Source organism: Manis javanica, chromosome 3, assembly GCF_040802235.1.
Source record: "Manis javanica isolate MJ-LG chromosome 3, MJ_LKY, whole genome shotgun sequence".
Classification (NCBI taxonomy): Eukaryota; Metazoa; Chordata; class Mammalia; order Pholidota; family Manidae; genus Manis; species Manis javanica.
Window position 1 is genome coordinate 72,429,960 of NC_133158.1, and position 25,293 is coordinate 72,455,252.

Genomic DNA, 25,293 nt, shown 5'->3' on the forward strand with positions numbered 1-25,293 from the left:
GTAATAGTTTAAGTTTTTATTTTCTTAATCAGGAGGTGACATATAAAACAAGACCTAAAAAGGTGCATTATAATAATTGCTAATACTTACATAATATACTTCCAATTTGTTCTGTTTTTCTTACATTATTTTATGTAACCTTCATAAAACCCTACAAGGCAGATCTAAACTGAAAGCTTATGCGTGTCCTTTTAAAGATCCTATGCCAATTTTCTATAGCTGTCATATTGAAATCTGCATTTCTGGATCTTGCCGTTGTTTCTTTTCCTGAAGGAAAATTTCTATTCTTTCTTTTTTTAGCTTAAGCATTTCGCTATTTCTGTAAGAAGTAATTGCTAGAGAGAAGAAATGAAGACAGCAGAACAACAGAAAGGAAAGGGTAGGTAATTTTAAAAAAAGAAATTCCTTTTGCTCTGTTTTGTTTAAGAGCAAATGTTTATTTGTTAAATAACTAGAGTGAACATTTCAAAACTTTTACAAGAAAAAGGTAGGAAAAAGTAGATATACTGGAATTAAAAACATTACAAAATCTGCCTGGGTAGGCAGGGAGCAAAAGGTAACAATCTTAAATATTTCTCTTAGGGAACAGGTCCTGGAATTGAATTTGTGTAGGAACAGAAGGCAGATATAAACTAAGGAAAATGTACCAGGAAGCAGATACTGAGTAAGTATGAGGAAGTACTTTCTAGTAATTGTAGCTTCTCTCTATGAATGGGAGGGACTGCCTCATGGTATAATGAATGCCCTCCTCAGATAGGATGACCAGATAAAATTTTGAGAATAAAATGATATAGTTGTATAAATTTTGAAATTTATTGACTAATAACCTGGTATTATCTATACTTTTTATTGAAGTATCATTGATATACAATCTTATATTGGTTTCAGGAATGCAACAGAGTGGTTCAACAGTTACCCATATTATTAAATCCTCACCTCCAGTAGTACAGTTACTATCTGTCAACACAGTAAGATGTTATAGAGCCATTGGCTATATTCTCCAGGCTGTACAACCATCCCTGTGACCAACTCTTATTATGATAGAGGTTTTTGTGCTCCTTTTTCTACCTCTCCCTCCCCACCCACTCATTGCAACCCTTCCTCCATGGTAACCACCAGTCATTTATCGGTGTACTTATGTATTAAAAGGTCTATTAAAAATCTATTTAGAAAGAGAATTCTTAATAAAAATAAGATACAGCTATGTATTTCTAAATACCTATATGGGTTATTTATATATTAAAATATATAAGAAGACTTTTTTGGGGTGTCTCATTGGGTACTTTTTTTTCTTACTTTTATGTTTGTACTTATTTGAATATTTTAATTAGTAACTTACAGGTTAGGACATCTTTGCCTTTATTTCACCTGTATGTTTCACATATATCAGCCCTGTAATTCCCCTTTTCCTAGAGATTCCACTGACTGGCAGGCTGACAGTTTCAGAAGTCCCATGAGCTGGGATGAGGACTATGATGAGAATGAACACATCAGGTGCACCTCACTGGCTGGTCCACCACTAAGTCAGTGGACAGCGAGCACTGTATGGTATCTGTGTACCTTCCTTTCATTACTGAGTGTCCTGCATGTTCTCCTTGGGAGACTGTTGCTAGTTGCTTTGCCCCTAGAAAGGTTTGGGTGTCAATCAGATTTAACTATGTGCTAAAGTAGGTACTCTGCTCAGGGCACAAAATTCTAATTGCCCCTTGCTGTATATAAGCTGAAGGGGGAAAAGTGAAAGCCTACCAGATCCTTTTTAACACTTTTAATGCAACTGTTACTGATAATATGAGGCTAAAAATGAAAAACCCAGGGCAAATGGGCAAATACTAAACTGAACATGCGAACAGTAGGACAGAGTGTTCAAGGGGACCATTCTTGGCAAATCAGTTGTGAAGATCTCAGGTATGCAAAGTTTCTCTTTTTTCTTTTATTTAAGCATAAATTCTACACAGGCAGAAGGAACTCAAAATAAAAGTTCATAGATGTTTTAAGTATGTCTAAAGTGTGGTGACTCTAGTACTGTTTGTTTGGTGCGTCACTCATCAGAAGTTTCCCTCCAGTCTGCTTGGAGACTGGAGATGGTGGAGACCTCCAAGAAGGGAAGAAGAGAGCTAATTGTGGCTGAGTGATGGAGCTGCTCAACCTGCATTCGAACCTGGGCTCACTACCTGCTGGCCACAAGCAAGTCCCTGTGTCCCACTTAGGGTCTCACTGTCTCCTCCTAATATTGACCATAGTAACTATGTCACACAGTTGCTCTGAGGATTAAATGACCTAACATTATAAAATAGTATTCTCTATGTCATTGTTAAATAAAATAATATTGTCTCCAGAGCCATGTAGAAAGGAAATGTGTTTTGTTCTACTGTGTTGTGTTCTTCAAACTGTTGAGAGTTTCTCTTCATTCTCTACAGGGAAAGCATTGCCTTTGGTGCTAAAATAAGAATCCTATTTGATATGGTGAGGAAGACACAATGACATGATTGCTGCTACTCTCAAAGCGCCCTTAATGCAAGATCATCTTGCCTGTGATTAGAAACTTCATTAAGGGCTTTTAGGTCCTTGCTCTCTGGTTAGGAGATACCCTTAAGATTCTGAAATGCAGAGCTATCCACAATACTTCCTGCAAAGAGCATCAGCCACAGACATTAAGTAGCAGTTTCAGAGAGGAAAATTAGAATGAGCTGAAAATCTCTTCAGACTTTCATCATAGTTACAAGGCAGGAGCTGTTGGCAAACAGGACTGTGACTCATCATCATACGGCACCCGAAACTATGGCCATGAAAACCAAAATTCTTTACATAGGAATCATATAGCAGCTTTGATATACTATAGGATTATGTCATTATTCTGGTTTGAGACTTACCTGCCTGTCATTGCATGTTTATGCTAACCACACATCACTGTCGGGCTTTCAGTAGCTTTTTTTTTCATTCTAGAATAAAATGTTCTTTAACTGAAAAACTGTTCAGATGAATCACAGCCTAAGAAGTACACGTGGGCAGCTCATAATAAAATAAAAGCATTACCTTTGCTAAACATCAGAATTTTTTTTTTAGCTGGATGCACTCTATGTTCAATGGTAATTAGTATGTTTTTAAAAACAGCATTTGAAAAAAGGCTTGTACTGCTCATTACTGACCTGCTGACTCACCTGAATTTTAGTGCCTCTAAATTATGCCAGAATAGCTTTTTTCAAAAGTAATATCCCAGATTTAGCCACAAATTAGGGGCATCTGTTATAGAGTCCATAATTCTCTGACATCAACCTGTCCGTTATCACCCAGTTAGGACAGTCTCTGTTCCAATTCTTATTTTTCTTCGGACACTGTGCTGAAAGAAGTTTGAGATTATGTGTCAATAAGTAGCTCTTGTCTTCCTCAAAAATCAAAGGATAAAGCTCATTTACCATGGAGAGGACTTGGCTCAGTTAACACTTGCTGAAAAGCTCTCTACAGGACTAGGTTTTACAGGAGTTAGCTGCTAGGGGATAAGACCTGATTGGCCCCCTGGAACAGAGAAAGACTTCCACACAGAGTTCACACATATTTCCACCTGTTCAAATTCTTAGGCCTTTCAAAACAGAAGTCTAAGAATAAGAAAAAGAAAGCTATATCTCTTTAATTTCAGGGCTTCCTAATCCCCAACTTTAGATAGTAAAGAATAGTTTGTTAGGCCAGGAACAAAGTTCTTAGGAGTTGAAGTTTTGTTTGTGTAAACAGAATGCTTGCATTTCAGATATCTGTTACAAGAGAATTAAAAAAAAAAGTTTTATTGAAGATGGTTGATATAAAATATATTGTTTTCAAGTATACAACACAATGATTTGACAGTTATCTACATTATTAGATGCTCATACCAACTAGTGTAGTTATTGTCTGTCAATATAGAAAGATGTTATAGAACTACTGACTATATTCTCCATGGTGTATTTTTATCGCTGTGACAAATTTATATTATGATTGAGATTTTGTCCCTTTTTAACCCCTTCACTTATTCACCCACCCTCCCTAGCTTCTCTCCCCATGGTAATCACCAGTCACTTCTCAATGTCTATGAGTCGATTGTTTATTTGTTCATTTCAGTTTAGTTTAGTTTTGTTTTTAGAGTCCACATGTAAGTGAAATCATATGATATGTGTCTTTTACTTAAGCCACCTGGCTTATTTCACTTAGCATAATACCCTGTAGGTCCATCCATGTTGTTGCAGATGGTGAGATTTATTTCTTTTCTATAGCTAAATAATATTCCATTGTACATGTGTACCACATCTTCTTTATCCATTAATCTATTCATAGACACTTTGGTTACTTCCATATCTTGGCTATTGTAAATAATGAGGCAATAAACAGGAGTGCATATATGTTTTCAAATTAGGGATTTTGTTTTCTTCAGGTAAATTCCTAGATGTGGAATTACTGGTCCATATTGTATTTCTATTTTTATTTTTTTGAGGAATCTCTATAATGCTTTCCATAGTGGCTGCACCAACTTACATTCCCACCAATAGTGTAGGAGGGTTCCCTTTTCTCCACATCCTTGTCAACACTTGTTATTTCTTCTCTTTTGGATAGTAGTCATTCTAATAAGTATGATGTGAGGTGATACCTCATTGTGGTTTTGATTTGCATTTCCCTGAGATTAGCTATGTGGAACATCTTTTCATGTACCTGTTGGCTATCTGTATTTCTTCTTTGGAGAAATGTCTGTTCAGATTCTCCGCCCATTTTTTAATTAGATTAATTGTTTTTTTGGTGTTGAGTTTTATGAATTCTTTATGTATTTTTGATGTTAGCCCCTTATTGGATATATCATTTATGAATATATTCACCCATACCACAGATTGTCTTTTTGTTTTGTTGATGGTTTCCTTTGTTGTACAGAAGGTTTTTCATTGGATATAGTCCTACTTGTTAATTTTTGTTTTTGTTTTCCTTGTCTGAGGATTTGTGTCCAGAAAAAAATTGCTCCAAGCTTATGTTCAAGAGATTTTTGCCTGTATTTTCTTCAAAGAGTTTTATGGTTTTATGATTTACATTCAGGTCTTTTATCCATTTCAAGTTTACTTTTGTGTATGGAGTTAGAGTAATCCAGCTTTATTCTCTTGCATGTAGCTGTCCAGTTTTCCCAACACCATTTATTGAAGAGTCTTTTCCCCATTGTATATTTTTGCCTCCTTTTTCATATATTAATTTACCATCTATGTGTGGGTTTATATCTGGGCTCTCTATTCTGTTCCATTCATCTATGGGTCTGTTCTTATGCCAGTACCATACTATTTTAATTACTGTAACTTTGTAGTATAGCTTTAAGTTAGGGAGCATGGTACCCCCAGCTTTTTCTTCTTTCTTAAAATTGCTTTGGCTCTTTGGGGTCTTTTGTGGTTCCATATAAATTTAAGGATTCTTTGCTCTAGTTCATTGAAAATGCCATTGGCATTTTGATAGAGATTGTATTGAATATGTGAATTGCTTTGGGCAAGATGGTAATTTTGACAATATTAATTCTTCCCATCCACGAGCATGGAATAGATTTCCTTTTATTTGTGTCTTCTACAGTTTCTTTCATTAGTGGCATGTAGTTTTCAGTGTACAGGTCTTGGTTAGGCTTATTCTTAGGTATTTTATTCTTTGTTATGCAATTATAAGGAATTGTTTTTTTTTTTCATTTCTCTTTCTGTTAGTTCATTATTAGTATATTGGGATGTAAAAGATTTCTGTATATTGTTTTTGTGTCCTGAAAGCTTGTAAAACCCATCTATTAGTTCTAATAGATTTTTAGTGGTCTTTAGCATTTTTCCATATAGAGTATCATGTCATGTGTACATAGTGAGTTTTACTTCTTCCTTACCAATTTAGATGCCTTTAGTTTTGTTTTCTTGTCCACTTGCCATGACTAGAGCTTCCACTACTGTGCTGAATAAAAGTGGTGAGAGTGGGCAGCCTTGTCTTGTGCAACAAGAGAATTTGAGTCTTTATTAAATTTATTGGTAGAACATCAGATTTTTCATAGGCCTACATTGTTGCATCAATAAAGGACCAAGTAATTAATATTTGAAACTCAGGTATACCATTGTATTGATTTAATTCATGCAGAAATTGGCAAACTATGACCTGTAGATCCAATGTAGCCTTCATCTATTTTTATAAATATCTGTTGGAACATAGCCCTGTTCATTCATTTATATATTGTCTATGGCTGCTTTCATGCAGAGACTGTGTGTAGAGTATAAAATAATGGCTATCTGGTTGTTAACAGAAAAAGTGTGCTAATGTCCAGATTAATACATATTTTCATAAAACTTTCTTAAAGACCTCAGGAGTTTTCTTTATGGTGCTTGCAGAATGGATTCTGATGCAGAAAGGAAAGTAATGAAGGTACAACTGGGCTAAGATTCATTCATTAGTTTTATCCCCTGTGCTGCCTTTGTTTACCCAGTCAAGCAAAGTTGCTTCTTACTTCCTTGTGTCTCTCTAGACTCTGGAAATAAGTTGATTTTTGCAGTCATTCATTTAAATACTTGTCTTTCTTATTTGATATTGAGTAATGTGAGAGTAAGGGTCTTGCTTGACTTAATTTTTTATTTCCAAAATCTAATACAATACTTAACATAATACATAACATTTTAAGGAATTGAATTAAATTAAACAGACTTTCCCAGCATCCCAAAGCAGAAACACTTTATGATAGGTACAAAGAAAAGAGGTAGAGAATGCATTCACCCTTATAGCAGTTTAAATTATTCTTAAAATAATATAACTCTAACCCTAGGGCTATATGGAAAAACAGAAATTGAAAGCCTGTGATTCATCTTGATCATACAGCTCAAAATCAGTAACCAGGAAGTATATTTAATATAGATTAAGATTCATTTCTGCTTTTGCTTTTAATTTTTCTTTTAAAATAGTTAAACACTGTGAACTCCTCCTATTCATTGCAATTATTGAGGGAATAGGATGTTATAGTTATTTTGATAACATGATTAATTACTACACAATAATAGGTTTTCAATTTTTAGGGGGAAATGAAATAAACAGCCATAAAACCATTTGGACAAATTTTAAACTTGTCCAAAGGAGTTCAGGATCTTAAAGTAACAGTTATCATAATGGGCATATATAGTAGGTGGTCAAATGCTTATTGATTTTCATTTTATTCTTCAAAGTAGCCAGTCTAAGAAATTGGGCTGAAAATATGCTGACCCTGTGGTATATTTTGGAAATTGCTTTGAAAATTTCTGATATCAGCTTATTTACCTGTCATTTATATTTTTCACATTAGAGTAAATTGCAGTTTAAAAACTTCAATTATTTGAATTTCTTAGATATTCACATTGTGGATAAAGGAAAGTTTTACAGTTCTTAAATATCTTGTGAGTTGCCAGGCTTCTAAAATACTTTTTATTTCATTTTTGATGCCAGTTCATACCCATCTTAAACATCAGAAGCAAATATCCTACTATTGTCTTTTCCAAAATTTGTTTTCTATCTCAGTGTTCCAGGTAATTATTATGATGGACCTAGATGAGGGATATGAGTTTAAATCCTGACTCTGCCACTGTTATTGGTGTGATCATGAGTAAATTATTTAATCTCACTGTATTTCAGTTTCCTCATCTGTTGGAATAAGGATACTTCGGTAGCAGGGTTATAGTAAAGATTAATAGGTTAATGAATATAAAGCCTTCAGCTAGCAAGTTTCTGGCACATAGTTAGAGATTTGAAAATGGTAACTATTTTCCCCCTCCAAGTTCAGATTATTGAAAAGTATTTACTTTGTATTTACTTTTACTTTTTATTTTGGTATCATTAATGTACAATTTAATGAGCAACATTATGGATACTAGACTCCCCCCATTATCAAGTCCCTACCACAAACCCCATTGCAGTCACTGTCCCTCAGAGTAGTAAGATGATATAGAATCACTACTTGTCTCTCTGTGCTATACTGCCTTTACAGTGCCCCCCACCCCTACATTATTTGGGGCTGTCATACATATAAAGGGGCTAATTGTAATGCTCCTTTTTCCCCCTTATCCCTCCCTTCCCACCCATCCTCCCCAGTCCCTTTCCCTTTGGCAACTCTTAGTCCATTCTTGGGCTCTGTGAGTCTGCTGCTATTCTGTTCCCTCTGTTTTTTCTTCATTCTTATACTCCACAGGTGAATGAAATAATTTGATATTTGTCTTTCTCCACCTGGCTTATTTCACTGAGAATAATACCCTCTAGCTCTATCCATGTTGTTGCAAATAGTAGGATTTGTTTTCTTCTTATGGTTGAATAATATTCCATTGTGTATATATATATACCCCACATCTTCTTTATCCATTCATCTACTGATGGACACTTAACTACTGAAGGTGGTTGCTTCCATTTCATAGCTATTGTAAATAGTGCTGCCATAAACACAGGAGTGCATATGTCTTTTTGAAACTGGGATCCTGCATTCTTAGGGTAAATTCCTAGGAGTGGAATTCCTGGGTCAAATGGTATTTCTATTTTTAGTTTTTTGAGGAACCTCCATACTGCTTTCCACAATGGTTGAACTAATTTACATTCCTACCAGCAGTGTAGGAGGGTTCCCCTTTCTCCACAACCTCACCAACATTTGTTGTTATTTGTCTTTTGGATGATGGCCATCCTTACTGGTCTGAGGTGATATCTCATTATGGTTTTAATTTGCATTTCTCTGATGATTAATGATATGGAGCATCTTTTCATGTGCCTCTTGGCCATCTGAATTTCTTCTTTGGGGAAGTGTCTGTTCATATCCTCTGCCCATTTTTTAATTGGATTATTTGCTTTTTGTTTGTTGAGGTACATGAGCTACTTGTATATTTTGGATGTCAACCCCTTATCAGACATGTCATTTATGAATATATTCTTCCATAGTGTAGGATATCCTTTTGTTCTACTGATGGTGTCCTTTGCTGTAAAGAAGCTTTTTAGTTTGATATAGTCCCACTTGTTCACTTTTGCTTTTGTTTCCCTTGCCCAGGAAGATATGTTCATGAAGAAGTTGCTCATGTTTATGTCCAAGAGATTTTTACCTATGTTTTTTTCTAAGAGTTTTATGGTTTCATGACTTATATTTAGGTCTTTGATCCATTTTGAGTTTACTTTTGTATATGGGGTTACACAATAATCCAGTTTCATTCTCTTGCATGTAGCTGTCCAGTTTTGCCAAAACCAGCTGTGGAAGAGGCTGTCATTTCTCCATTGTATGTCCGTGGTTCCTTTCTCTTATATTACATGGCCATATATGTGTGGTTAATATCTGGACTCTCTATTCTGTTCCACTGGTCTATAGGTCTGTTCTTGTGCCAGTGCCAAATCGTCTTTATTACTGTGGCTTTGTAGTAGAGCTTGAAATTGGGAAGCGAGATACCCCTGCTTTATTCTTCCTTCTCAGGCTTGCTTTGGCTATTCAGGGTCTTTTGTGGTTCCATATGAATTTTAGAACTATTTGTTCCAGTTCATGGAAGAATGCTGTTGGTATTTTGATTGGCATTGCATTGAATCTGCAGATTGCTTTAGGCAGGATGGCCATTTTGACAATATTAATTCTTCCTACCCAAGAACATGGGATGAATTTCCATTTATTAGTATGCTTTTTAATTTCTCTTAAGAGTGGCTTGTAGTTTTCAGAGTATAGGTCTTTTACTTCCTTGGTTAGGTTTATTCCTAAGTATTTTATTCTTTTTGATGCAATTGTGAATGGAATTGTTTTCCTGATTTCTCTTTCTGCTACCTCATCGTTAGTATATAGGAATGCAACAGATTTCTGTGTATTAATTTTGTATCCTGCAACTTTGCTGAATTCAGATATTCGTTCTAGTAGTTTTGGAGTGGATTCTTTAGGATTTATTGTGTACAATATCATGTCATCTGCAAACAGTGACAATTTAATTTCTTCCTTGCTAATCTGGATGCCTTTTATGTCTTTGTGTTGTCTGATTGCCATGGCTAGGACCTCTAGTACTATGTTGAATAAAAGTGGGGAGAGTGGGCATCGCTGTCCTGTTCCCTATCTTTGGGGAAAAGCTTTCAGCCTCTTGCTGCTACGTATAATGTTGTCTGTGGGTTTGTCATATATGGTCTTTATTATGTTGAGGTACTTGCCTTCTATACCCATTTTGCTGAGAGTTTTTATCATGAATGGATGTTGAACTTTGTTGAATGCTTTTTCAACATCTATGGAGATGATCATGTGGTTTTTGTCTTTCTTTTTGTTGATGTGATGGATGATGTTGATGGATTTTTTAATGTTGTACCATCCTTGCATCCGTGAGATGAATCCCAGTTGATCATGGTGTATGATTCTCTTGATGTATTTTTTAATTCGGTTTGCTAATATTTTCTTGAGTATTTTTGCATCTATGTTCATCAGGGATATTGGTCTGTAGTTTTCTTTTTGTCTTTGACTGGTTTTGGGACTAGAGTGATGCTGGCTTCATAGAATTAGTCTGGGAGTATTCCTTCCTCTTCTATTTTTTGGAAAACTTTAAGGAGAATGGCTATTATGACCTCTCTGTATGTCTGATAAAATTCACCAGTGAATCCATCTGCTCCAGGGCTTTTGTTCTTGGGTAGTGTTTTGATTACCAATTCAATTTCATTGCTAGTAATTGGTCTGTTTAGATTAACTGTTTCTTCTTAGTCAGTCTTGGAAGGTTTCATTTTTCTACAAAGTTGTCTGTTTCTTCTAGGTTTTCTATCTTATTAGCATATAGATTTTCACAGTATTCTCTAATAATTCTTTGTATTTCTGTCATGTCCATCATGATTTTTCCTTTCTCATTTCTGATTCTGTTTATGGGTGTAGATTCTCTTTTTCTCTTAATAAGTCTAGCTAGGAGTTTATCTATTTTGTTCATTTTCTCAAAGAACCAGCTCTTGGTTTCATTCATTTTTTTCTATTGTTTTATTTTTCTCAATTTTATTTATTTTTTCTCTGATCTTTATTATGTCCCTCCTTCTGCCAACTTTGGGCCTCTTTGTTCTTCTTTTTCCAGTTTCAATAACTGTGAATTTAGACTATTCATTTGGGATTGTTCTTCCTTTAAATAGGCCTGGATTGCTATATACTTTCCTCTTATAACTGCCTTCACTGTGTCCCACAGAATTTGGGGTGTTTTTCTGTTGTTGTTATTTGTCTCCATATATTGCTTGGTCTCTGTTTTAATTTCATCATTGATACATTGAATATTTAGGAGCATGTTGTTAAGCCTCCACATGTTTGTGAGCTCCACATGTGTGTGTTTTCTTTGTACAATTTATTTCAAGTTGTATAGCTTTGTCATCTAAGAAGGTGGTTAGTAGAATTTCAATCTTTTTGAATTTACTCAGGCTCTTTTTGTGGCCTAGTATGTGGTCTATCCTGGGGAATGTTCCATGTGCACTTGAGAAGAATGTGTTTCCTGCTGCTTTTGGATGTAGAGTTCTGTAGATGTCTATTAGGTCCATCTGTTTTAATACATTGTTCAGTGCCTCTGTGTTCTTACTTATTTTCTGTTTGGTTGATCTGTCCTTTGGAGTGAGTGGTGTGTTGAAGTCTCCTAAAATGAATGCATTGCATTCTATTTCCTCCTTTAATTCTGTTAGTATTTGTTTTACATATGTAAATGCTCCTGTGTTGGGTGCACAGATATTTATAATGGTTATATCCTCTTGTTGTACTGACCCCTTTATCATTACATAATGTCCTTTTTATCTCTTGTTACTTTCTTTGTTTTGAAGTCTATTTTGTCTGATACAAGTACTGCCACACCTGCTTTTTTCTCCCTATGTCTGCATGAAATATCTTTTACCATTCCTTTACTTTTAATCTGTGTATGTCTTTTTGTTTGAAGTAAGTCTCTTTTAGGCAGCATATAGATGGGTCTTGGTTTTTTTCCATTCTATTCCTGTGTGTCTTTTGATTCTTTTGATTGGTGCATTCCGTACATTTACATTTAGGTTGTTATTGATAGATATGTACTTATTACCATTGCACGTTTTAGATTCATGGTTACCAAAAGTTCAATGGTAGCTTCTTTACTATTTAACTGTCTAACTTAACTCACTTATTAAGCTATTATAAACACAGTCTGATGATTCTTTATTTCTCTCCCTTCTTTTTCTTCCTCCTCCACTCTATATGTTAGGTGTTTTATTCTGTACTCTTTTGTGTTTCCCTTGACTGATTTTGTAGATAGCTGATTTTGTTTTGCATTTAGTTTGTATTTGGTTGGTCTACTTTCTTTCTTTGCTGTGGTTTTATTTTCTCTGGTGATATCTATTTAGCCTTATGAGCACTTCCATCTAGAGCAGTTCCTTTAAAATACACTGTAGAGGTGGTTTGTGGGAGGTAAATTCCCTCAACTTTTGCTCATCTGGGAATTGTTTAATCCCTCCTTCAAATTTAAATGATAATCTTGCTGGATACAGTATTTTTGGTTTGAGGCCCTTCTGTTTCATTGCATTGAATATATCATGCTATTGTGTTCTGGCCTGTAAGGTTTCTGCTGAGAAGTCTGATGATAGCCTGATGGGTTTTCCTTTGTAGGTGATCTTTTTTCTCTCTCTGGCTCTTTTTAATACTCTGTCCTTGTCTTTGATCTTTGCCATTTTAATTATTATATGTCTTGTTGTTGTCCTCCTTGGGTCCCTTGTATTGGGAGATCTAAGAGACTATTTCCTTCCCCAGACTGGTGAAGTTTTCCACAAGTATTTCTTCAAAGACACCTTCTATCCCTTTGTCTTTCTTCTCCTTCTAGTACCCATATAATGTGAATATTGTTCCATTTGGATTGGTTGCACAGTTCTCTTAATATTCTTTCATTCCTAGAGATCCTTTTATCTCTCTCTGCCTCAGTATCTGTATATTCCTGTACTCTGATTTCTATTCCCTTAACAGTCTCTTGAACCTCATCCAGTCTGGTCTTCAGTCCGTCCATTGTTTGTTTCATTTCTGTTATCTCCCTCCACAATTCATCCCTCAGCTCTTACATATTTCTCTGTAGCTCCATCATCATGCTTATGACTTTTATTTTGAATTCATTTTCAGAAGATTGGTGATTTTGTTATCACCAGGCCTTTTGTCTGGTGTTTGAGGGATTTTGGAGTGAACAAGATCCTTCTGCCTTTTCATGACAATAGAAATGGTCGCAGGCAGGTGGCCATGTGTCAGCTGGGAGAACGAAGTCCCTTCCTGCTTGCTGGTTGCCTTGCCCATCTCTGCTGCCTGTGCTGGTCAACTGCACACAGGGAGAAGCTTCTGGGTTAATCCCCTGAGCTGCTGTGGATGGGGCAGTCCTCGGATGGCCTAGGGCCCTGACAGGGTTCGCAGGCAAGCGGCATGTGTTCTCCCATGAGAACAACACCCCTTCATGCTTTCTGGCCTCTGTGCTGATCACTGCTGCCTGTGCCAGGCAACTGGAACAGCGAGCAGCCTCTGGGTTGATCCCCTGATCTGCTGTGGGCAGGGCACCCCTCAGGATGGCCTGGGCATGGCACTGGCTGGGGTTGCACACAAGCAGTGCATATTCACCACCAGAACAGAGACCCTACATGCTCTGCAGCCTCCATGCCATTTTCGTCTGCCTGTGCTGGTTGGCCGCGTGCAGAGGTCAGCCTCTGGGTTAATCTCCTGAGCTGCCATGGGCACAGCAGCAGCCCTCAGGGTGGCCTAGGGCACTGGCAGTGGTTGCAGGGGATCAGTGCACGTTCACCACAAGAAGTCCTTTGTGCCTTCCAGATTCTGCGCCAGTCTCCTCTGTCTGTGTCGGTCGACTGTGGGTGGGGGACAACCTCTGGGTTTGGCGTGCTTATTCTCATGCTGGGGAAAGCCTCTGTGTGGTTGCTCTGGGCGGGGCTGCTCCCTGGTTGCTCTGCAGCAATGGCACGTCAGCCAGTTTGCTTGCAGTGCCAGAAAGGGGGAATGAACAGCAGGCTGCTTATCACCATGAGGGGCTTCAGAGCTGTGCTGCCACCCAGGGGGTTAGGGTGCCTGAAGTTCCTTAAAGTTCCCAGCCTCCTGGGCTGAGTGTGCCAGGACATTTTTGTCCATTTGTTAAACCCTTGTCCCTTTAAGACTTTTAACATGCTCGCTTTTCTTTTGTCCCAGGGCAGCCGGCTGTGGGAACCTGTTATCCTTCTTAGTCTCGGATTTTGCTTTTCCATTCCTCTAATATCCAGCACACCATGCAATGTGTGTCTGTGCTCCCAGTGCAGATTACAAGGGCTCGTTATTTAGCAGTCCTGTGCTTCCACTCCCTCCCCACTCTGATTCTTTTCCTCCCTCTGGTGATCTGGGGTGTGGGGAGTGCTCAGGTCCCACCAGGTCACGGCTTTGTATCTTACCCTTTTTGTGAGATGTTGAGTTCTTGCAGAGGTAGATGTAGCCTGGCTTGTGTACTGTATCTTCTGGTCACTCTTTTAGGAATAGTTAGTTGTATTTGCTCTATTTTCAAAAATATATATCGTTTTGAGAGGAGATTTCTGCTACCCTACTCATGCCACCATCTTGAGAAATCCCCCCAAGTATTTACTTTTTTATTTTTAAAATTAACATACAGTAAAATTCATTTTTTGGTGTACAGTCTGAGTTTTAAGATAGGTATAGATCTATGTAACCATCGTCCCAATTGGGAGGTAGAACAATTGCTCATGCTGTCCCTTTAAGTCAAATCTCCCCCAGGCCCTAACCCATGGCAACCACTGATCTATTTCCCATCACTTTAGGTTTTCCTTTTCTACAATGGCATATAAATATAATCATAAAATATAACTTTTTGGAACAGGCTACTTCATCCAGCATGATGGAATTGGGATTCATCCAAATGTCCATGTGTGCCAATGGTTCCTCTTATTGCTGAATAGTATTCTGTTGTATAGATGTATCACTGTTGGTTTCTCCATTCACTCACTGAAAGACATTTGGATTGGTTCCAGTTTTTGGCAATTCTGAACAGAACTACTGTGTGAACATATGTTTTTACTTCTGTAGGGTAAATATCTTAGAGTGGGACTTTTGGTCATATGGCAAAATGTGTTTAACTTTATAGAAACTGTCAAGCTGTTTTCCAGAGTGGCATATCATTCTGCATTCCAGGAATATATGAGAGTTCCAGTTGCTCTGCATCATCACTAATACTTGGTATTATCAAAATTTTCTTTTAAAATTATAGGCTTTCTGACAGGTGTGAAGTGGCATCTCACTGTGGTTTTAATAATAATATCAAACATATTTTATATTGTGATATAATGAATTACAAGAAATAAATATTTGGTCATTCATATGACCAAATATATATTTCCCAGGTATATTTGGTCTTCATCCACAGTTCCTAGAAAACACTGCAGTGCCTTCAAGGTGAAATAGTGTTTTGTCCTGTTAATGAGAGACATTTGAAGCCCTCACCCATGTGTGGGGACTGGAGGTTAAATCAGCCAATGACCAATAATTTAGTCAATTACAACTATACAATGAAACCCTCACAAAAACCCTGAATAAGAGCTTATTTCTTTCTGTGCGCTGCTCTGCTCAGTTGGAGTCTGCTTCTTGGTTAGAGAGCTTCTATGCTTGGGGAACAAGAATGCCTCCACATGCCACCAAGCCAGGGCCCAAGCTCCATGAGGATAAAAGCTTCTGTTTTTGGGACCTTGCCGTGTATTTATTCATCTGGCTCTTAACTTGTATCCTTTATGGTATCCTTTATTAAACTGATAAATGTAAGTGATTTCCTGAGTTCTGTGAGCCATTCTAGCAAATTAATCACCTAAGGGGAAAGTGGTGGGAACCTCCAGTTTGTAGCTCATAGGTCAGCAACACAGAGAACTGCCTGGGGCTTGTTACCAGTGTTTAAAGTCAAGGGTGGGGGGCAGTCCTGTAGGACAGAGCCCTCAACCTGGGGAATCTAGTACTGACTCTAGGCACATAGCATCAGAATTGAATTGAGTTGTCAAGCACCCTGCTGGTGTTCTAGAATTGCTTGGTATAATTTCGTGTGGGAAGACTCCCTCCCACATACTTTACACACACTGGAATTGGGTCTGGGAACCTGAATGAAGTTATATTACTATACTACAGGTGTGTATAACATTGTTATTGCTATACATATATGAAGGGAAAAAGACACCACTGCATTTGGTGTCGGATGAGTGGGAATCACATATATGTTTATTGAAAGACATGTCATTTCTTTGGTACAGATATTTTGTCCATTTTCAAATTGAATTGTTGTCTTATTGGTGAGTTTTTAACAGTTCTTTGAAAGTTGTTTGTATATTCTGGATATAAATCCTTAGTCAGATATGTAAACTGCAAATATTTTCTTCCAGTTTGTGACTGGTCTTTTCATTGTTTTCACAATCTTTTAAAGAATGAAGGTTTTCAAGTTTGATGAAGTCCAGTTTATCATTTTTTTATTTTATGAATAGTACCTTGTTGCTGTGTCTAAGAACTCTTTGTCTAACCTCATATCAAGAAAATTTTCTCCTAAATTTTCTTAAAAAGTTTTATAGTTTTATGTTTCACATTTAGATCTAGGATTCATCTTGAATTAACATTCATACACAGTGTGAGGGTTTTTTTTTTTTGGTAAAAATTATTGGCCATTATTTGTGTGGGTCAGTCTCCAGTCTGTTTTATTATATCAATCTTTCTGTATATCTGTTCACCAACAGCATGATGCCTTGATTATTATACTTTATAGTAATTGTTAAATTGCATCCAACATTTTTTTATGGTATCCTTAATATACAATCACATGAGCAACATTGTGGTTACTATATTCCTTCCATTATCAAATCCCTACCACGTACCCCATTACAGTCACTGTCCATCAGCATAGTAAGATGCTATCGAGTCACTACTTGGCTTTTCTGTGCTATACAGCCTTCCCCGTGCCACCCTCACACACGTTATGAGTGCTAATCGTAATGCCCCTTATTCCCCCTTCTCCCCCCCTTCCCATGCACCCTTTTCAGTCCCTTTCTCTTTGGCAACTGTTAGTCCATTCTTGGCTTCTGTGAGTTGCTGCTGTTTTGTTGCTTCAGTTTTTGCTTTACGCTTATGCTCCATAGATGAATGAATTTATTTAGTACTTGTCTTTCTCCACCTGGCTTATTTCACTGAGCATAATACCCTCTAGCTCCATCCATGTTGTTGCAAATTGTAGGATTTGTTTTCTTCTTATGACTGAATAATATTCCACTGTGTATATGTTACCACTTCTTTTTTATCCATTCATCTACTGATGGACACTTAGGTTGCTTCCATTTCTTGACTATTGTAAATAGTTCTGCGATAAACATAGGGGTGCGTCTGTCCTTTTGAAACTGGGCTCTTGCATTCTTAGGGTAAACTCCTAGGAGTGGAATTCCTGGGTCAAATGGTATTTCTATTTTTAGTTTTTGAGGAATCTCCATACTGCTTTCCACAATAGTTGAACTAGTATACATCCCACCAGCAGTGTAGGAGCATTCCCCTTTCTCCTCATCCTCGCCAGCATTTGTTGTTCCTAGACTTTTCTATGTTGGCCATCCTAACTAGTGTGAGGTGATATCTCACTGTGGTTTTAATTTGCATTTCTCTGATAATTAATGATGTGGAACATCTTTTCATGTGCCTGTTGGCCATCTGAATTTCTTCTTTGGAGAAGAGTCTGTTCATATTCTTTGCCCATTTTTTAATAGGGTTATTTGCTTTTTGGGTGTTGAGGCATGTGAATTATTTACATATTTTGGATGTTAACCCCTTGTCAGATATGTCATTTACAAATATGTTCTCCCATACTGCAGAATGCCTTTTTGTTCTGCTGATGGTGTCCTTTGCTCTACAGAAGATTTTTAGCATGATGTAGTCCCATGAGTTCATTTTTTTATTTTGTTTCCCTTGCCCAGTGAGATGCATTCAGGAAAAAGTTGCTCATGTTTATATTCAAGAGATTTTTGCCTATGTTTTCTTCTAAGACTTTTATGGTTTCATGACTTACATTCAGGTCTTTGATCCATTTTGAGTTTACTTTTGTGTATGGGGTTAGACAATAATCCAGTTTCATTCTCTTGCATGTAGCTGTCCAGTTTTGCCAAAACCAGCTGTGGAAGAGACTGTCATTTCCCCATTGTATGTCCATGGGTCCTTTATTGTATATTACATGACCATCTGTGTGTGGGTTAATATCTGGACCCTCTCTTCTGTCCCACTGGTCTATAGGTCTGTTCTTGTGCCAGTGCCAAATTGTCTTGATTACTGTGGCTTTGTAGTAGAGCTTGAACTTGGGGAGTGTGATCCCCCCCTGCTTTATTCTTCCTTCTCAGGATTGCTTTGGCTATTTGGGATCTTTTGTGGATCCATATGAATTTTAGAACTCTTTGCCCTAGTTCATTGATGAATGCTATTGGTAATTTGATAGGGATTGCATTGAATCTGCAGATTGCTTTAGACAGGATGGCCATTTTAACAATATAAATTCTACCTGTCCATGAGCATGGGATGTGTTTCCATTTATTGCTATCTTCTTTAATTTCTCTCATGAATGTCTTATAGTTTTCAGAGTATAGGTTTTTTACTTTCTTGGTTAAGTTTATTCCTAGGTATTTTATTCTTTTTGATGTAATTGTAAATGAAATTGTGTTCCTGATTTCTCTTTCTGCTAGTTCATCGTTAGTGTATAGGAATGCAACAGATTTCTGTATATTAATTTTGCATCCTGCAACATTGCTGAATTCAGATATTAGATCTAGTAGTTTTGGTATGCATTATTTTTTTTATGTACAATATCATGTCATCTGCAAACAGGGACAATTTGACTTCTTCCTTGCCAATATGGATGCCTTTTATTTCTTTTTGTTGTCTGGTTGCTGGTGTTAGGACCTCCAGTACTATGTTGAATAAAACTGGGGAGAGTGGGCATCCTTGTCTTGTTCCTGAACTTAAAGGAAATGCTTTCATCTTCTTGCTGTTTAGTATAATGTTGGCTGGTGGTTTGTCATATACAGCCTTTATTATTTTGATGTACTTGCCCTCTATACCCATTTTGCTGAGAGTTTTTTTATCATGAATGGATTTTTGAATTTTGTTGAATGCTTTTTCAGCATCTGTGGAGATGATCATGTGGTTTTTGTCCTTCTTTTTGTTGATGCTGTGGGTGATATTGATGGATTTTCTAATATTGTACCATATTTGCATCCCTGGAATAAATCCTACTTGACCATGATGTCTGTTCTTTTTTATGTATTTTTGAATTCTGTTTGCTAATATTTTGTTGAGTATTTTTGCATCTATGTTCATCAGGGATATTGGTCTGTAATTTTATTTTTTGTGGTGTTTTTGCCTGGTTTTGGTATTAGAGTGATGTTTGCCTTGTATAATGAGTTTTAGAGTACTTCCTCCTCTTCTATTTTCTCGGAAACTTTAAGGAGGATAGGTATTAGTTCTTCACTAAATGTTTGATAAAATTCAGCAGTGAAACCATCTGGTCCTAGAGTTTTGTTCTTAGGTAAGTTTTTCATTACCAAGTCAATTTTGTTGCTGTTAGTTTGTCTTTTCAGATTTTCTGTTTCTTCCTGGGTCAAACGTGGAAGGTTGTATTTTTCTAAAAAGTTGTCTATTTCTTCTAGGTTATCCAGTTTGTTAGCATATAATTTTTCATAGTATTCATTCATAATCCTTTGTATTTCTGTGGTGTCCGTAGTGATTTTTCCCTTCTCATTTCTAATTCTTTTTATGTGTGTAGACTCTCTTTTTTTTGTGATAAGTCTGGCTTAGGGGTTTATCTATTATGTTTATTTTCTCAAAGAAGCAGCTTCTGCTTTTGTTGATTCTATTATTGTTTTATGCTTCTCTATTTTATTTATTTCTACTCTAATCTTTATTATGTCCTTCCTTCTACTGGCTTTGGGTTTTATTTGTTCTTCTTTTTCTAGTTTCATTTATTCTGTGTTTAGACTGTTCATTTGGGATTGTTCTTCTTTCTTGAGGTTGGCCTGTATAGCAATATACTTCCCTCTTAGCACAGCCTTTGCTGCATCCCACAGATATTGTGGTATTGAATTATTGTTGTCATTTGTCTCCTTATATTGCTTGATCTCTGTTTTTATTTGCTTATTGATCCGTTGATAAATTATGAGCATGCTTTAAGCCTCTGTGTGTTTGTGGGCTTTTAAATTTTCTTTTTGTAATTTATTTGTAGTTTCATATTTTTGTGATTTGAGAAGCTGGTTGGTACTATTACAATCTTTTTGAATTTACTGAATCTCTTTTTTTGGCCTTGTATATGATCTGTTCTTGAAAATGTTCCAAGTGCACTTGAGAAGGATGTGTATCCTGCTGCTTTTGGATGTAGTGTTCTGTAGATGTCCATTAGGTCCATGTGTTCTAATATGTTGTTCAGTGCCTTTGTGTCCTTACTTATTTTCTGTTTGGTTGATCTGTCCTTTGGAGTGAATGGTGTGTTGAAGTCTCCTAAAATGAATGCATTGCATTCTATTTTCCCCTTTAATTCTGTTAGTATTTGTTTCACATATATAGGTGCTCCTGTGTTGGGTGCACAGATATTTATAATGGTTATATCCTCTTGTTGTACTGACCCCTTTAGCATTATATAATGTCTTTCTTTATCTCTTTTTACTTTCTTTGTTTTGAAGTCTATTTTTTCTGATACAAGTACTGCAACTCCTGCTTTTTTTTCTCCTTATTAATTTCACAAAATACCTTTTTCCATCCCTTTCAGTCTATGAGTATCTTTGGGTTTGAAGTGAGTCTCTTATAGGCAGCATATAGACAGGTCTTATTTTTTTATCCATTCAGTGACTCTATGTCTTTTGATTGGTGCATTCAGACCATTTACATTTAGGGTGATTATCGATAGTTATATACTTATTGCAATTGCAAGCTTTAGATTCATGCTTACCAAAGGCTCAAGTTAATGTTCTTACTATCTAAGAAACTAATTTAACTCACTTAGTATGCTATTACAAACAAATTGCATCCAACTTTATTCCACTGTCCCAAAATTATTTTAGATATTCTCATTTCTTTGCCCTTCTCTATACATTTTAGAATCATCAATATGTTTAAAAAATTTTGTTGGTTTTTGACTGAATTACATTAAACCTATAGATCAATTTAGGGAGAATTGCTCCTTATTATGTTAAATCTTTAATCTACAAACAGTCTATCTCTCTATTTATTTTGGGCTGCATTGATTTCCTTCATCAGTCTTGTATTAATTTCAGCATGCAGATATTGCAAATGTTTTGTTATATTAGTATCTAAGCATTCATTATTTTGGAGTTACGATGTTTTTAATAATTACCAGTTTCCAACTGTTCACATTAGTCTATAGAAATAAGTTTGACTTTTGTGTATTTATTATATTTCCTGAAACCTTGCAAAACTCATTTATGAGTTCTTTGTTGTTGTTTCCTTAGATTACTTTGGATTTTTACACAATTTAGTCTCTTGCAAATAGGGCCAATTTTGTTTCTCCTTTTCCATTTCTTTTGCTTTTGAATAGGGTTAGTGAAAATTGATAGTTTTATTTTGCTCTTCATTTATGGGGGAAATCATTCAACTTTTCATAAACAAGTATGATATTAGTGAATTTTTTTTGGTAGATGCTTTTTTAACAAGTTAATGAAGTTTTCTTTTCTTAGTTTATTGAATTGTTTTTTTTTTTAAATTATGAAGTGCTGTTGAATTTTATCATAGATTTTTTTGGTATCTATTGATTTCTCCTTTTTATATGATGTATATAGTAAATATATTAATGGGTCATGGTATTCAATGGTCCTAATTCTTTTTATATATTACTGCATTCTATTTGCTCACATTTTGTAGAGGACTTTTATGTTGATGTCAGGAGTGATAATGATCTGCAATTTTCTTGTTCTCTTTGTCTGATTTTGGTATCAGAGGAATACTGGCTTCAAAAATAGATTGAGAGGTGTTCATTGCTCTTTTTTCAGGAACAAATTGCAGAATTGATGTTTGTTATTCTTTAAATATATCAGCGAAGTAATCTGAGCCAGGAGACTTCTTTAAAAGATTTTTCCTTAATTAAAATATTCAATTCCTTTAATAGTTAAAGCACTCAGAATATCTATTTAATTTTGGTGAGGGTTGGTCATTTATAGTTTTTAAAGTATTGGTTCATTTCATGTAACTTACTGGATTTATGTGCAATAATTTGTCTACAGTGTTCTCTTATTTTCCTTTTATTGTCTATAGGGTCTGTGATGATATCATGTTTCACTCCTGATAATAGTAATTTTTGTTTTCTCTTGTTCTTTTTCAATTTGGTAGAGCTTTATCAATTTTATTAATCTTTTGAAATGTTTATAAAAGCCAAGTTATTCTTTTTTTATTTTTTTATTTTGTTATCATTAATCTACAATTACATGAAGAACATTATGTTTACTAGACTCTCCCCTTCACCAAGTTGCCCACACAAACCCCATTAAAGTCACTGTTCATCAGCGTAGTAAGATGTTGTAGAATCACTATTGTCTTCTCCGTGTTGCACAGCCCTCCCCTTTCTCCCACCCCCCACATTATACATGCTAATCATTATACCCCCTTTCTTCTTCCCCACCCTTATCCCTCCCTTCCCACCCATTCTCCCCAGTCCCTTTCCCTTTGGTAACTGTTAGTCCCTTCTTGGGTTCTGTGATTCTGCTGTTGTTTTGTTCCTTCAGTTTTTCTTTGTTCTTATACTTCACATATGAGTGAAATCATTTGGTATTTGTCTTTCTCCACTTGGCTTATTTCACTGAGCATAATACCCTCTAGCTCCATCCATGTTGTTGCAAATTGTAGGATTTGTTTTCATCTTATGGCTGAATAATATTCCATTGTGTATATGTACCACATCTTCTTTATCCATTCATCTACTGATGGACACTGAGGTTGCTTCCATTTCTTGGCTATTGTAAATAGTGCTGCGACAAATATAGGGGTGCATCTGTCTTTTTCAAACAGGGCTGCTGCATTCTTAGGGTAAATTCCTAGAAGTGGAATTCCTGGGTCAAATGTTAAGTCTATTTTGAGCATTTTGAGGAACCTCCATACTGCTTTCCACAATGGTTGAACCAATTTACATTCCCACCAGCAGTGTAGGAGGGTTCCCCTTTCTCCACAACCTCACCAACATTTGTTGTTGTTTGTCTTTTGGATGGTAGCCATCCTTACTGGTGTGAGGTGATATCTCATTGTAGTTTTAATTTGCATTTCTCTAATAACTAGTGATGTGGAGCATCTTTTCATGTATCTGTTGGCCATCTGAGTTTCTTCTTTGGAAAACTGACTGTTCAGCTCCTCTGCCGATTTTTTAATTGAATTATTTGCTTTTTGTTTGTTGAGGTGTGTGAGCTCTTTATATATTTTGGATGTCAAGCCTTTATCGGATCTGTCTTTTATGAATATAATCTCCAATACTGTAGGGTACCTTTTTGTTCTATTGATGGTGTACTTTGCTGTACAGAAGCTTTTCAGCTTGATATAGTCCCACTTGTTCACTTTTCCTTTTGTTTCCCTTGCCCCAGGAGATGTGTTCATGAAGAAGTCACTAGTGTTTATGTCCAAAGGTTTTTGCCTACATTTTTGTCGAAGAGTTTGATGGTTTCATGACTTACATTCAGGTCTTTGATCCATTTTGAACTTACTTTTGTGTATGGGGTTAGACAGTGATCCAGTTTCATTCTCTTACATGTAGCTCTCCAGTTTTGCCAGCATCATCTGTTGAAGAGACTGTCATTTCCCCATTGTATGTTCATAGCTCATCTATCATATATTAATTGACCACATATGTTTGGGTTAATGTCTGGAGTCTCTGTTCTGTTCCACTCATCTGTGGCTTTTTTCTTGTGCCAGTATCAAATTGTCTTGATTTCTGTGGCTTTGTAGGAGAGCTTGAAGTTGGGAAGTGAGATCCCCCCTACTTTATTCTTCCTTCTCAGGATTGCTTTGGCTGTTGGGGTCTTTGGTGTTTCCATATGAATTTTTGAACTATTTGTTCCAGTTCGTTGAAGAATGTTGTTGGCAATTTGATAGTGATTGCATTAAATCTGTATATTGCTTTAGGCAGGATGGCCATTTTGATGATAATAATTCTTCCTAGCCAAGAGCATGGAATGAGTTTCCATTTGTTAGTGTCCTCTTTAATTTCTTGTAAGAGTGTCTTATAGTTTTCAGGGTATAGGTCTTTCACTTCCTTAGTTAGGTTTATTCCTAAGTATCTTATTGTTTTTGATGCAATTGTGAATGTAATTGTTTTCCTGATTTCTATTTCTATTAATTCATTGTTAGTGTATAGGAGAGCCACAGATTTCTGTGTGTTAATTTTGTATTCTGCAACTTTACTGTATTCCAATATTAGGTATAGTAGTTTGGGAGTGGAGTCTTTCAGTTCATTTATGTACAATATCATGTCATCTGCAAATAGTGACAGTTTTACTTCTTCTTTACCAATCTGGATTCCTTGTATTTCTTTGTTTTGTCTAATTGCTGTGGCTAGGACCTCCAGTACTGTGTTGAATAAACATGGGGAGAGTGGGCATCCTTGTCCTGTTCCTGATCTTTGGGGAAAAGCTTTCAACCTCTTGCTGCTAAGTATAATGTTGGCTGTGGGTTTGTCATATATGGCCTTTTTTATGGTGAGGTACTTGCCTTCTATACCCATTTTGCTGAGAGTTTTTATCATGAATGGATGTTGAATTTTGTCAAATGCTTTTTCAACATCTATGGAGATGATCATGTGGTTTTTGTCCTTCTTTTTGTTGATGTGGTGGATGATGTTGATGGATTTTTTAATGTTGTACCATCCTTGCATCTGTGAGATGAGTCCCACTTGGTCATGGTGTATGATCCTTTTGATATACTTTTGAATTCGGTTTGCTAATATTTTATAAAGTATTTTTGCATCTACATTCATCATGGATATTGGTCTGTAATTTTCTTTTTTGGTGGGGTCTGTGCCTGGTTTTGGTATTAGGGTGATGTTGGCTTCATAGAATGAGTTTGGGAGTATCCCCTCCTCTTCTATTTTTTGGAAACTTTAAGGAGAATGGTTATTATGTCTTCTCTGTATGTCTGATAAAATTCCGAGGTAAATTCATCTGACCCAGGGGTTCTGTTTTTGGGTAGTTTTTGATTACCATACCAATTCAATTTCATTGCTAGTAATCGGTCTGTTTAGATTTTTGGTTTCTTTCTGTGTCAGTCTTGGAAGGTTGTATTTTTCTAGGAAGTTGTCCATTTCTCCTAGGTTTTCCAGCTTGTTAGCATATAGGTTTTCATAGTAGTCT